Below are 15994 nucleotides of genomic sequence, written 5' to 3' on the forward strand. Positions count from 1 at the left end.
CTGGACTTAATGTTGAATGATGCTCACCCCGCAATATGTGGCAGTGGGATGAATTGAAGAAAGACGTTGGACCCCAACAAAAAAGAGATCGAATAGGGTTTGAATTTATTTTAGCAAAATCTCTGATTTAACCATATTTGCACGAGTTCAAATCAGCCCCCACAACGTCCCACAGTACATCTCGTCATGTATTGAAAATATCTCTTGATGATGATATCTAGAATGATGATGTCATCATCGGGAGATGTTCCCAATACATGACAGGGATGTGCTGTAAGACATTGTGGGGGGCAGATTCTGTCTCTATTTGCATATGGAACTGTGTACACGTGTTCGCAACTAATGTAATACATTGTGGGAACTGCATATTCCTCTCATGCTATTCTTTTGGAGTGTCAATTTGTCATTCTTAAAGAATAAGTTTTTGTTTTTACATTGTTTTCTCTCGGGAATGACTCATTTCTTATGTTTCTTTGACAAACATGTTTTTGTTCCATGAGGGTATCGAAAACCATGGTTTTCAAAACCGGATCGAACTGGATGGTTAGACCAGAAAAACCGGGACCTGACCAGTTCCGTTTTTCCCAAAAATCAGATTCCCCCCCAAAACTGTTGATTTTGGTCACCGAACCACTGACCCAGACGGTTAATCGTTCAAACGATTTTAACCATTTTTTATTTTTTTGAATTTTTTTATTTTTCTATCAAAATGGGCCTAACGGTCAGACCATTCGACCCGGTAGCCAGACCTCTAATTAGTTCAATCACTGGATCAGTTTTAAAAACCATGCCGAGAACTAAAATAACACTCTCACTAAACGTTGCCAAACGGTTCTGTGAGCACTGAATCCGTATTCATATATGGAGGCCGCAAATCCGCTACTACTCTAACAACTCAGATTTATTTCCCAAAAACACGCTATCCTACAACCGTGTTGTGGGAAGCAGTGATATCCTAATTGGTCAATCAGCGAAGTTGGTTGTATTTGTAATGGGATCCCCTCCTTACAAAAACTCTGCACACACCCTGAAATCGCATCACAATAGGATCATCACCATGATTTTAACACACATGAATGGAAGATAGGGAGGGAATCCAGGCCTATTTATCCACACCTTTTGTTATGTTCGCTGGCCATCAGTTCTGCTACTAACACTACGTACCCACAAGACATTACAGCCATGCACCAGCAACATAACATGATCTTGGATCTACTCCCATCAGGCATTGCAGAACCACTTCCAATAACATATCTCATTAATGACAATTAAGATGTTTAGTCAAGATGCAATGTATTGTGAGTAGCAGATCCAAACTCTGCTTTTTTAATTATTATTATGGTAGATAGTGTAGATCTTCTAGTAACAAATAAAGTTGCATACATCAAGTTTGAACACCTACCAATGTATTAGAATTTAAAGACACACGCACATGTTTATTTTTTCATATGTCCGAGAGAGGTGGTACAAAGCTGTTTGCTTTGTTATTACCACCAGATGTAGATGTAGTCATGTAGATATAGACTTGGCAATAAAATCACCCCATAATCCTCTCCCAATCACAATAAATCATGTCTACGTCCCATGCATGGAACTGACAATAACAAGATGTATATTGTTACTAGCCCAATTTACTAGTTGTGTTGTGAATATTTTGAATTCATCCATCCCCAAGGGTTTAGATAGAAGTAATAAAAAATGATTCAGGGGCTGTTTGGTAATATGGTTATTTTCATTATAAATGGTGTCACATCAATAAGAAGAAAACCATTTGGTTAGTCTGTTTCAAACAGATTTGTTAAAAAAAAAGAAGGATCTGCATTGTATTTCAAGACATTACTTTGCTCCAATTAAGGGTGTAGCTTAGGTTAGGTTGGGAATTTGTTAATTTTTTAATAAACTTGAACCCTCTAATCCTAGTTGAAATTATTCAAATCAGGCAACCTAACCTGTAGTCCTAGAAAGGTTTAAGGTGAATCGATACCTTTTTATTTATTTTATTTTATTTTTTCAAAATCGGTTAAAGGGGCCGATTTAGAGCTCCTCCACCCCCTGAACCGGTCAGACCCCTGATACACCCACTGTAGGAGCGTATCGGAGAGGTCCTGGAACGATACGTATCGGCTGATACATGTCGATACTTTAAACCTTGAGTCCTAGTTCTGACCACCTTTTTTTTATTTTCATACATATGTAAACCCTAAACCTTAAAATCTAAACTCTTGATTCCTAAAACCCTAATTAAACCTTAAACCTTAAAACCTAAACTCTTAATAACATTTCATGGGGTTTTTGGTGAATGTTACTTTTAACTACGACGTGTGGTTTCAACCTTGGGCCAAAACAGTATACCACAGCCATGATTTCATTATTTTAGTCCAGGGTTAAAATCACAGTGAAGCAAAAGCAAACATATGGTGTTTGGCAATGTGTATGGTTTTTGTATTTGAAAACAAAAACAGCACATAGATCAGCACAATTATATTATATGATACTTGTATTTGTTTTATAAATAAATAAATAAAATCACACATTGCCAAATACACCCTAAAATGGCTTCCTCAAGATTACCAACTTTGAGGCATTTGGAATCACTAATTTCTAAAAAAAAAATAAGTGTTTAAGCATTTTTTTTCGGTGTTTTAATTTGTTTAAGTGAAATAATGTTCAACTGAACATAGTACTGTGTTTTTTACAAAACACATGCAGGTGTTTGCACATTAATTTCAAGATTGGATCACCTACCAACAAAACATGTTCCAACCCTCTACCAACATCATCTCATACATGGCAGGTCCTACTTTTATGGTGGGTCTCAGTCTCAAGTTAAGATGTACAGTGTGAAATGATGTTGGTAGAGGGTTGGAACATGTTTTATTGGTGGAATATCACAATTCGCATAATATTGCTGCTGACATAGACACATTGCTTTCATGTTGTAAATCTCTCTATTTTGGCTTTTGATGAACAATCAGCTTGCCAAATTAATTTATGTATCAATGTTTTTTCTTTTTGGAGAAGGTGAAATCATCAAATCAATTCTTCTTACTGAACGTAACTTTGAAACTGCTGCTAGAGCCCCTAATAATATATTATCTATATATTGTCTTGATTAAGACTGCATTTGTCATTCCTTATTTTAAAGATTTATCTCTTTTTTAGTAGTTAAAGTGCCCTTATGAATACTCAGTTTTTAAAAGAATGCCAAATGCACCCTAAATCATTTCTTATTACCTCCATCGAATTCCTTTTTTCAGTCCACCCCTAATTCTTTTAGTCCGTTTGACTTGTAATGGATCACTTTTTCTACTATTTTTATTAGGTGGTCTTCTATGCATGTAACCAAACCATCTCAATTCTTAAGTTCCTGTTCCTCCATATGACTTCATTTCTAATATATATTAGAGCATTCATATTCCGGTCATAGTACTCATTTCTAGAGGTGTCAACAGTATTCAAAAATCCGATTTCAAATTCGATATTTGATATAATCGAATCGAATTCGGATCATTCGAATATATAATCAGTCAAATTCAGATATTTTATTCTTACCGAATAGTTAATCAGATTCGAATCCGGATATGACCTAATTCGATTCGATAAATATCCAAATTCAACCGATTATTTAATTCTTATATACAATATATAAAATATTTTATATATTTATATATTTTATATCAATAAAATATTTATTTTTATATTTATTAATTATCTAAACTAATTAATTAATTGAATTCAAATCAAATCAAATATTCAAATATTTAATCGGATTCGAATTCGGATATTGCTTGATCCGATTCGAATTCGATCCGTTTACACTCCTACTCATTTCTAACCCTCGTAATATATTTATTATGAAAATCTTTTGCTGATGTTTTATCCTTCATGGTTACCTTTGCTATGAGTAGTGGAGGTAGTTTATGTTTGTTTACTTTAATTTGGTTATTTGAATTAGCTACTAAAACTCTACACATGCTAGGGTATATAAACTCTGCACAAACTAGTCATTTCAATTCTATGATATCTAGGTAGGGATGGAATTCATATCAAAATTCACTCGCATAATCCAAACAAATCCTAAATTATATTCAATTCATTAAAACAGAGATGCACCATGAATAGAAATCCATCTCTTTTTTTTTGTGAAAAATAGAAATTTATCTCATAGTTTTAAGAAATTAAAAAAAAAATTGTGTACAACTTATTGCATACTTGGCATAAATCAGATCTCGAATTGTTATTTTATTTTGTAATTGCACTTACACATGAAAATGGTTTAATTTTTCTTCTTGATTTCTATATAGATAAAGCCCAATATCTACACCACAATGAAAAAAATCGTACAAATAGAAGAAATTGTAAAAACATTTCAATAATCTTTTTTACTCTACTTCAGTATAGAAAAAACAAAGATGCAAAGAATACTTGCACAACCAAAGTCATTTGGCACAGCTGCCAACCATTGCTAAATTCTGTCAGATGGGCTTCCAAGAGTGGAATCCTGACCTGCTGCACTAAGCATGTTTCAATCCTCTACCAACACATGATCTTACACCGCACATATCATGCATCGCGAGTCCCACTTTTATGATGGTTCTCAGTCTCATGGTGAGATGCGCCGTATTAAATCAAGTTGGTAGAGGATCTCAACTCTCTAGACTCGGTGCAGAAGTCACTTGGACATGTATTATGGATCACCTGTCACATATGGATATAGAAAAGTACAAAGATTCCACTGATGTTAGGGTGTTATTAGTATTGAAAAAACAATGAGTGATTTTGGATTAATAATGGACCCTTCACATGGATTAATCATGATATATTTGTTTGGTTTATGGTTGACCTGGCCAATGCAGCAGTTTCCGTGGCCACCTTATTTCTCCAGCTATGTCAGTACCACACAGGATAGATAAGCGTGACCGAGTGTTCCATAAGACGAAGAAATTAACCCTGTTAGGGAAGAGGAGTCGTTCCAAAGACTTTGGCAGGCAATCTCATCTGAGTAGAACATGGACTTCTAGTTATAAATAGATAGTTTCTACTCAGGGTAAGGGATTTTTGGACTTTGATACCTCTATTTTAACTCTTATGCTCGAACCAACACTGTTCTTACCTACTCGGCCCGACCACCTACCCTTCCATTCAACTGACTTGAGCATTAGAGTGTCTATCCGGGGAATAACTCCTCAGGCCTTTGACTTTCCCTCTTGGTTGCAGATCACAGTGCACGACTTCATCCTTCTACATCAGCCTCGTCCAATTGGCAAGATTATCTGACTACATCCTCGATTCGAAACACCTTGGATCGAACAACATCAAATTTGGGAAGAGTGCACTAAACTCACATTTGGCAAGATGTGAATGTGCATTTAGTGCAGATTCAGTTTTGCTAGTATTTGGTAAGAATGTATTTATATATTGAAAGTGATAGTTTTCACAAATTACAAGGCATATTTGCACCCAAAATGAGAGCAAAGTTTTCACAAAGTGCATATATGCACTTTGCACTTAAAGTTGATCAATGTTAAAAAGGTATATTTCAATCTTGTGATTCGTATTTACCTATTACAATTAAAATCATTGAATTGCATTTGCATGGATAAGAAGCACTCTACATATTTGTATTTGTACTCTATTTGCATTTTTCTCAAATGAACCTTGGGAGTGAACATCGGGAGTTATTTCCTTCTATTGTAAATGAGGATGCTATACAAGAGGATAAATTCTGTGATGCTTTTTTTTTAAGATGAACGAAACAAGCCTGAGGGTTATTTTCAAAAAATAAAAAAGAAGAAAGAAGGAAGACAAGAAAAAAAAGCAGGGCTCCACATGACTGAGAGTAGGAAAGTCAGTAGTAAATGGGCAACGACATATGGAAAATGTTTTTACACCGATTCAAATCTTCTAAGGCACAAATCTATGCAGATATAGCGTGTGTTTGGAACTGTGGGCGTATATTGAATAAGCGCTACCACATAGGCATCGCTTCAGCATTTTCCCATTTTGTGAATCCGTACGCATAAAGAATTGCAAAAACAGGCCTTGATTTATATGCATGCCTACCGTTGGAGGAAACTTCATTTTAGCACTTCCCTCAACAGGTAGGCATTTATTCACTGTTTTGCTCGGTTTTGCAAACAAATCAGGTACAAACGTTTAGCGAATAAACACCCATAGTTCCAAACACATATATAATCTTGTAAAACAAAAAGTATTCTATTGGAACCCAAAAGGGTTTAGACAAAGATGTACAAATCGTGTGCTCCAAAACCCTATCCCCATGCTCTTTAGGTGTATGTGTGTTGTTTTGAGCATGAGCAAAGTCTGACATTGGACCATTCAGATCCTTGTCCAATAAGCAAGTTGTAACTTGTAAGTAATGCCGTCATGTACCCTATTCAGATTCAATTCGCATGTGTATAAAATAAAAGGATAAAAAAAACTAATATATAGGATATGATGCGGTTTTTTTTATTTAATGCAAATTAATGTAGTGATTTAACTTTTATTGCTTTCACATAAACAAAGCAAGTATTCGCTTTATATAAGTGTCATGTAAGTGTTTTTTAAATATTTTCTGACAGATTTGACAGTCAAAAGGCGATGTAAGCTTTTGCATTAAGATCTTAACAACCTAAAGATTGTTTGGTTAAGGCCTGTGTGTTTTTTCACGAAAGTACAATGAGAAAAGTGAAAAGCTCTATTTGGAACTTCCTGAAAATAACCCAAAATGAGATTTATACATTTTTTTGAGATAATATCTTTTGGTAGTTAGATCTTTTCTCAACCAAAAGAAAAAAAAAAAAAAGAAAAACAAAATACGAGCTATAGGACTTGTAAACAACCAATAGCCCATATGAATAGACACACCAAACAGGGCCTAATATAAATATAGATGTAAAAATCATGAGCTCCAAAACCCAATTCTGATTCGGATAGCCGAAAAAACTTATACACGTAGGATATAATGCAGTTTTTTTTTTATGGAATGCAAATTAATTAAATGATTTAATTTTTATTGCTTTCACATAAATAAAGCAAGTATTCGCTTTATATATTATAAATATATCTTAATTATTCAATTTTTTTTTATCTGGGTTTATGCCACTTGCAATCTGATTTGGGCTGTAGGGAAATAAATTTTAGATAAAAATAAAAAATGAACGTTAAAACTAATTTGATAAATTACAATATAAAGTGGGCTTTATGACGAAACATAAACTGACATTGGACATCTAGTGACTCTCCTATTTGATTTGAGGTCTGGATCAACTATGCACAAGACCCCTTTCACATAGCTAAAAAAGAAGAAAACAAATAATGGATTAATTAAAAAAATCTACTTTCAAATGTATAAATCGGATTGTCTGATTTGAAGAATTTTAATGGGTGAATGTATGGGCCATGGGGCCAGTGACAAATAAATACCCACTCTTTTCATGAACGATAAAGACCCCCTTGACCGTTAATGAATTGATAGAAGGTGTTAAATTATTAAAATGCCCTTTCTGTAATTCAAGGGGCGTCAAGATGAAATTTTCACAATGACAAAAATGAGCAAAGCCATTTCCTCCTTTTGTCTATTCTTTGCCCATTTTTTTAATTTTCTCTTAAACCCTAGTCTATACAAATATATAGTCGAAGAACCGTTTGAGGAAAACCCTATATCTCTCTTCGCCAAAAGTTGATGCCACCATCTCATCTCATGCGCGGAGAGCTGTCCGGTTCGATTGCCAAATACAAAATACTAGAGAAGAAAGTATTTTTTAGGGAAAATTCCCGATTATTATCTTGTATTTTGGGCTTAGTGTTATTTTGGTTTCTGGACTTTAAAATACGACAATTCAGTATCCTGAATTTTTAAAATGTGTCAATCTAGTACTTGTCGTTAATCAACTGTTAATCAGTTGTTAAATGACATTTGAAAAAGACAAAAATGCTCTTCAAGTATTATTTAATTTTCTTTATCAATCATCCAAGCATTGACAAAAAATTAACAGTCCCAAATCCTTGCATATTTTATTCAAGAATGTCGACAAAAAATTAACAGCCCCAAATCTTTGCCTTTTCTATTCAAGAATGTTGAATAAATTAACAGACCCCAACTTTCTTGAATAGAAGAGGCAAGGATTTGGGATTGTTAATTTTTTTTTCTCAACATTTGGATGGGTGATCAAGAAAATTAGATACACTCGAACGGCATTTGTGTCTTTTTCAAATGCCACTTAACAGATTATTAACAACTGATTAACAACAGGTACTAGATTGACACATTTTGAAAGTTCAAGTATTGAATTGTTGTATTTTAAAGTTCAGGGATTAAAATGGCACTAGGCCCAAAGTACAGGGTACTAATCAGGAATTTTTCTTATTTTTTATTGTCATAGCCCAAGAAGAACCCATGTACACATATGCCATGTTGGTTATTATATTAACCATATGAGAACTAATATTTTCGGGAATTGCTGGATAAAACCATCCAAGCAAATAATAAAAGGGCAATTTTAGGATTTAAAATAGCTTTAAATAGATAAATGAGAATCTTTTCCAAAGTTAACTGATAAAACGCCTATAGGGGAGGTCCTTGTTGCAACATAAAAGTTCAGGGGTAAATTGTAATTTACCCAATTTTAACTTCATTATATAGATTCGGGTTTGGGTCATTAAAAAAATCAACAAATCCCATCCCAAGGCTCCAAACCCCGTATCCAAGTTGCACCTCTAACACTTTTTAGCATGGTTTTAAAAAATAACCCAGAAACAGAATCGTTCCGGTCACCAGTTTTTGGGTCAACGGTTTGCCTGTCCGATTTGAACGAATGGCCCATTTTGACAAAAAAATAAAAAAATTGCAAAAAACCGTTGAATGGCTCAACGGGTTGAAGGTTTGATCGCCCAAGTCAGTGAGTCATTAACTGATTCAACAGTTTTTGGCCAAGGACCAGGTTTGGGGTAAAATAGAACTAATTGCTTGAACGGTTCCCAGGCCAAATGGTCCGACCGTCCGAGTCAATAACGGTTTGAAAACCATGCCTTTTAGTTTTTACCAGAAAGGTGAGAGCCGTGAGACTTGTTTGGGAAGCTTCCTTCACGTCGTTTCTTCCTTTTTCTGCTTTTTAACTTGTTCCTCGTACATTGTTCACTGTAATGGGTGGCGGGTTCACTGATCGACAAAAAACAGGTACACTTGCTCTAATTTATTTCGACCTTCCACACTCCGTTTAGGGTATTGTCTGAGTCCGTCAAACAAAAAGATAAATCTGTACTCATCAGGATCAAAACTATACAATGTATGATTCGTCGTTTCTGTTTATCCACATTAGCTTTTTTCCTTGGATTTCGGCAAAACATCTGTAAATGCGTTATGGAGAATTACAGTTTACAGATAGAACTGCATAGTAGAGAGGCGACAGAGAAAAAGTTGTCGAGTTCTGTCCCTTGCAATTTCAAACACACCCTTATTTATATCTGTTTTTCTTGTTTTTTACCAGTGAGACTTTTTTCTCTTCGATCGCGTACTCTTGGAGATTCTGGATGTTTTAACTGGGGGCGGGGGGCCGTTTGATAACAGCTAAAATAACTGAATTGAATGTCTTATTACTTTTGTCTTTCAGTGGATATAATAATTAATAATAAAATATTCTGAGCTACTCAACTTCAGTTTCAACTATTATGGAGCCCCTGACCTTAACCTTTTCAGTTCAGCCACCTCAGCTGTTACCAATAGACCTCTTATTATTCAACCATTATATTGAAAAAACTTTATAACTAATTAACCTGTATCATAAAAATGATAATAAATTAGATGATTATTTATCAAATTCAGGGAGGTGGGGTGAGGTGGGGAGTGTAAATACATTCAAAATAATACAAAATACAAAGTTTTGCACTCTATATATTTATATTTTTACTCCTTCCAAAACGAGCTCTAAGTCTTTTTCCAATTATATGGGATCGGTTGCATGAAATCTGCTTTGTCATTCATTTTGTTCAATGCTATATTCATAGAATTATGGATGCTTAAATAATTTCTTATTAATTATTTTCAGGCAAGTTTTTTTGGATTCTAACCCCTTCAATTTGTAACAAACTATTTTTTTTAAAAGGTGCTTTAGATAGTCTTATATGCATGTGACCAGACCGTCTCAATAATGATCTCTAAGGGCCTGTTCTTTTGCTCTGAAGTCTGACATCTGAAAGTAGTGGTGGCAATTGGGTGGGTTGGGTTGGGTTTGGTTTGGGTTGAGTTTCAACCCAACCCATTTAACCCGCCAACTCGTTAATGACCCAGTTATATAGAATTAAATGGGAAACCCACTTTAACCCAATCCAACCCGCCCAAACCCATTAATATTATATTTATGTACTTAAAACAAAAAACTAACTCCTTTTTAACAAATAAGTTAGTCATAGCTTAATGGTAATAGTAGTTGCTATTTACACAAGTGAGGAAGGTTTAAATCACATTACATGCATGTTATTTTTATACAAGGAGCAAATCTATTTAACTATGTTTGGATTTCGGATTTGACGAACCACATAGGTTCAAACCGGTCAGACCAACTTGAACTATCCAATTGGATTGTCTTCGAGGTAATCACATCAAGTTCAAGAGTGGTTGAACCGTTTAGATCCAGATCAGTTCGGGCATACTAGACCCTGCCTGAACCAGTTCAGTCTGGTCGGACAAAATCTGATTGGACCAGATTCAGTCTGGTCGGACCAGACCCTGACCGGATTGGGCTAGTTCAGTTCGGTCGGACCAGACCTAACCAGTCCGGTTCAATTCAATCGGACCAAACCGGACCGATTCAGTCAATGGTGGGTTGACTTGGGTCGGCTCATATCAGGTTTGTGCACGGGTTTGGGGCTGAACTGATTGGCTCGAAGCAAGTCAAAAGAAATAAAGCGGACCATGTCGGATTCGGGTCGGGTTGTGTGGGTACGAACCAAACTAGGCGATCCAAACCGGGCAAAGCAAGTGGGTGGTTTAGGGTTCAGACCCCACCCGGTTCGACCCATTTTGGATTCGGGTCGAACCGGATCAGCTTGCACCGGGTCGGGTCGAGCTATGTGAACAATGGTTGGATCGGACGACCAAAATTGGGCAAAGCAAACGGTACCGAGCCATCCCGTCCGAGGTCTATTTCGGGTTCAGGTCGACCCAGATCGGTATATGTTGGATCGGGTTAGACCGCGTTGATTATAGTCAATAATTAATAGAAAATTAATGCATTAATTATAAATTATTTAATTCAAATGAAGAAAAAAAATGCTAAGGAATTAATACTAATTTCTATAATGGTTAACCCAACGGTTATCCACAACCCAACCCAACCCAACCCATTTAAATGGGCAGGTTGGGTGACGGGTTAATCACACAACCTACCAAGTAAATGGACGGGTTACTGGGTGGGTTGGGTGAAAAATTGCCACCCCTATCTGAAAGTGTAATAATTACATTAAAAGGTATATTGGTATTGATGAACTTTTCTTTTCTCTGAACTCTGAATGCAGAGAATGTTGTTCTTAATTCTGAATTATGAGTATCAAATATCCATTTTGACCCCATATATGAGAGGTTTTATTTGTCTTTTTGGGTGTATCATTGCAAAACAAAAAATTGTATGATTACACTTTAAGAGATAAGAGATAAGAGGAAACGAACAACTATTTTTCTCTTAAAGTTAAAAGATTCCTCTTAAGAGATAAGAGTTAAGAGGAAACTAACAGGCCCTAATGGTGGTTCAATTGGGGATTTAAGATGGGCTACCCTTTGCTTGTGTAGCCCCATGAAGCCAAAAACAAAGTAATTCAAGTTAGGAGGGCTGAGACGGATTTTAGCTCAACCCAGGCCCAACCCCAAAAATTGGTGGGCTTAAAGTCCAAGCCCAAGGTCAAGCCTGAACTTTTCAACCTGAGCCCAACATGCATTAAAATTTGATACACTTTGGTTGGGCTTGGGCCTGAGTAGTTGGTCAATCAGCCCACACTAAAAATTGATATACATGTAAATGTGCATATATGTATGTATGTATGTATATATCCTAGGTCCCTTCTTATGACCTCCATTTTTAATCCTATCCTTTCTAGTTCTACCACTCATCCATCTTTCACATTCCTGCAAAACTCATTTCTTGGACATGTTGTTTCTTAACTATACCCAATACTCTGCTCCATAAAACATAATTAGCCTTAGCTTTATAAATATTCTATAGAATTTTCATTTTAATTAAAGTGGTATTCGTCTATCACATAAGACCTTGGATGCACTCCTTCATTTTGCCCATCACATTCTAATTCTATGGGTGTGTATAGAATTATCATTTTAATTGAAGTGGTATTTGTTTATCACATAAGACCTTGGATGCATCCCTTCATTTTGCCCATCATATTCTAATTCTATGGGTGTAACATTTTCATCAATCTCTCATTTGTTATGAATTATTGAATCACAGTAACAAATGATTATAGATCATTGATATTATAAATTAAATAAAAAAATAAAAAATAGATATAATTATAAGAAAAATAAAAAAAATTGTAGAAAATTTAGACATATTTTTAATATTATATATTCATCATATTAAATAACACAACTGTGATAAATGAAAAATATTGTTATTAATAATTGAAATTATTAAAAACACAAAAAGAAAAAAAAAGACTTTATGTCTAACTCGAGACTATTGATTGAATCAAACCATTAAATGATTCAACTACCCATTTCACTATAGTCAATATTTTTTTTACAAGTGGTTGGGGGTGAAATGGATTGAAAATCTTGTTGAGTGATGTTTTTTATTATCTAGTTCAATCATGGATTAAAAACATTTCTTTGGATGTGAAGGATAATGAATGTAAGTCGGATTGGATTAGGTTGGGTTGAGGTCAACCCTAGCCTATCCTGAGGTTTTGAACTCCAACCATAACCTAGCAGTCGATTCTAACCTTAAACCAACCTAAAACCCATCAATCCTAACCAAACTCCCAACCTTTCTCCCATCCTCATCTCTTAAGTTCTCTTAGGTTGTCTTTGATAACACTTTTAAGAAGTCTGAAATATAAAAGTGCTATTTTTCAGACTCTAGAAGTGTTTGGGTATGCATAAGAAAGTTCATAAACGGTCAAACTGCAGGCCATCAATGAATGCATTCAGATGTGTCTAAAAATCTAAAATGCCCCGATAATATTCAAATGGACAATGTATATCCCTTTTTAAACCCAAATTTCTTTTCATTCGAACTCTTTTTCTTGGACAATGAAGGGAGCTACCGCACTGCTTCTGCTACTACCTCATTGAACACACCAGGCGATGAGTCCTCTCTCCCATAACCGTCTTTCTCTCTCTCTCTCTAATCATCCAAATCCATCTGAAGTCCCTTGCTTATTTCTTCCAACCTCCCAAACTCAAACCAGGCCTAGATACGACAAAATAAGGGAGGTGGGAGCTTTTCTTCCCTCTAATCTCTTCTCCGATCAGCCTCTCTCTCTCTCACCTTCTCTGATCCCCAAACCATTCATCGTTCCCATCGTCCTTGTCTTCTTCGTTGATTGAACAGGATTGACAAAGTTAGGTGATGAAATGGGGGTCTGAGGAGGTCATCAAAGTCAGGTGATGAAACCTTTGCCAAGCTGGTTTCTGTAGAACTGTCCTTTGTAAGATCCATGGCCGATGATGAATGCAGTGATGAGAGGGGCTGCTATGTGTTTGTTTGTCACTATCACTGTTCATTTTCATTTCAAATGCTACTTCCATGTTTTAAATTCCTTGGTTCCCGTTATTTGTTGTTAGATTGATCCTTCATTTGTTTAGAATCAGTAATGGTTAAATCTGCATCTGTTCTAAGGGTGAAGTAATAAAATTAGCCATTTTCAGATGTTGAAATATTCATCCAACACAAATAACCTTATCTATTTAGAGCATCTAAAAAGTAGAAAATAATATATGCTTATTTTCAGATTTTAGACGCACATAATATCTTTTTAACTTTTCAGATTTCAGATTTATCAAATGCCACCTTAGTCTTTCACTAAGGGACATAAATTCAACTTATATGACATTCTTAGGATCTTTGAATCATTGTAGCAGAGACCTAGGATCAAATCTCGCTGCTGCCAAGGTTATGGGGGTTTAAGGGGATGGGATACCCCCCATGAACAACCATAACCCTAACCAAATCATCAACCGGACCCAAATCATTTTTATTCCTTTCCACACACCGAGATGGTTTCATAGCTTATAAAAAAATTCTAGTTACTTAATAGAAAACTTGATTTGAATGTTATATATTCACTAAATAATAGTTTACATGAATATATCTTATAAAAGATACTTCCAAGTCATTTCTATTCCTTTTTTTTTTTTAATTTTGGTATGACATACTATGCATTACGTTACAAGGGAGGCAGAGTAGGGTGCACATGAGGGACACTGCCATACCTACTACAAAGAGACTATAGTATCCCGTACTTTGGTGCCAAGATGCCAAGTGACCATCTCAACAAATGTGGGTTATTGGCTAAGTCATTTTTCACTGCAGAGCTATAAACATTCAAAAGCCCTCCATTCTATACACCAATGCCCGTATGTGAATTGGTATCAATTTCGAGCTGGCAACTACCCCAATTATACTTTGGGCCTAAAAATTCTGACCCTGGGCTGAACCGTCATTCTCCTGTCATTTTATTGATGGAATCTAATTTTAAGTCATTATTTGTTAATTAACAATATAATATTCTAATCATTTAAGTTTAATTATTAACTATTAATGATATTAAAAAAATAAAATTAGGGATAAGTAGATTGCACTCCCCCTTAGAAAATATGAAACTACAGCCCTTCCTAATCTATTAGTAGCCCCCCCATAAATCACATCCTGTCTATGGATTTAGCATCGATACTAGGAAAATGATCATATTTAAAAATTCTGAATCAACTCTAGGAAAATGAATTCTTCCAATTCTAAAGAAAATAAGAAAAAGAGTGAAAGAAGATTACGAAAAAGTATGGACAGGCCCAATATAGATTTCTGAATTCCACTACAAAGCTATAAATTTTTAAAATGTCAAAAACCCTTACTCTATACACCAATGCCCACTCGTGAATTAACATCAATTCCAAGGTGACACCTACCCAACTGAACTTTGGGCCTAAAAATTCTAACCCTAGGTTGAACCATCATTCTCCAAAGAAAATTAGCTGAAGGTAGAAAACAAAATAATACGAATTTCAGAGGTATCTTACTGCCCAAGTTTCTCTGCCCGTGAGAAGCAGAATACAAATACAACCCCTTGTCCATGTACCGGAGAACCCGAGTAAAAAACAAATCCAAAAATACGAATTTCAGAAGTATCTTACTGCCCAAGTCTCTCTCTCTCTCTCTCACTTCTTACTGTCTTACCGCCCAAGATTTAACTCACTGGCCGATATCAGATACCGAGGATCATGCTAAGTTGCTGACGACCACGTCAGCCGGATATACGAGACTCGCATTACAAAGCTGACGTGGTGAATCGTGATTGGTTCAATATGGCTAATATAACTGTAGTAGTCTAGTAGATTCATACTGATACTGGGCTCGGCGTCTCATTTCCTACACTCTTTTCGTTTTTTCTTTTTCGACACTTTATCCTGCACTTCCCATTCAGTCTGCGGATTTTGAATGACTTTTCTTCCCCAGAGGCCGAGGAGGAGGAGAGGAAGGACAAAGAGCTAACCAACTAACAATCAGCCTTGCTTTCCTTCGGTAATAAGTAAAACAAAGAGAGCTCTCAAAAAGACTCAAATACCCCTCATTGTTACTTGTGAAGCTTAGTGGTCCAGCTGTTGAGCGAGGCTATTTTCGTCATTATACAGTGCAACGGTCGCAGAAACAGAGGCTTTTTTAGTAAATTAACAACCAAAGGAAGGGCGTTTAAATGAAAGGCCACACTGCCCAACTGAGAAAAAGAAGTTTTTATGGTTGGATCCCAATACCTCAAAGAAGCAGGG

Source organism: Nelumbo nucifera, chromosome 2 (genome assembly GCF_055504915.1).
Source record: "Nelumbo nucifera cultivar China Antique chromosome 2, China Antique-T2T, whole genome shotgun sequence".
Classification (NCBI taxonomy): Eukaryota; Viridiplantae; Streptophyta; class Magnoliopsida; order Proteales; family Nelumbonaceae; genus Nelumbo; species Nelumbo nucifera.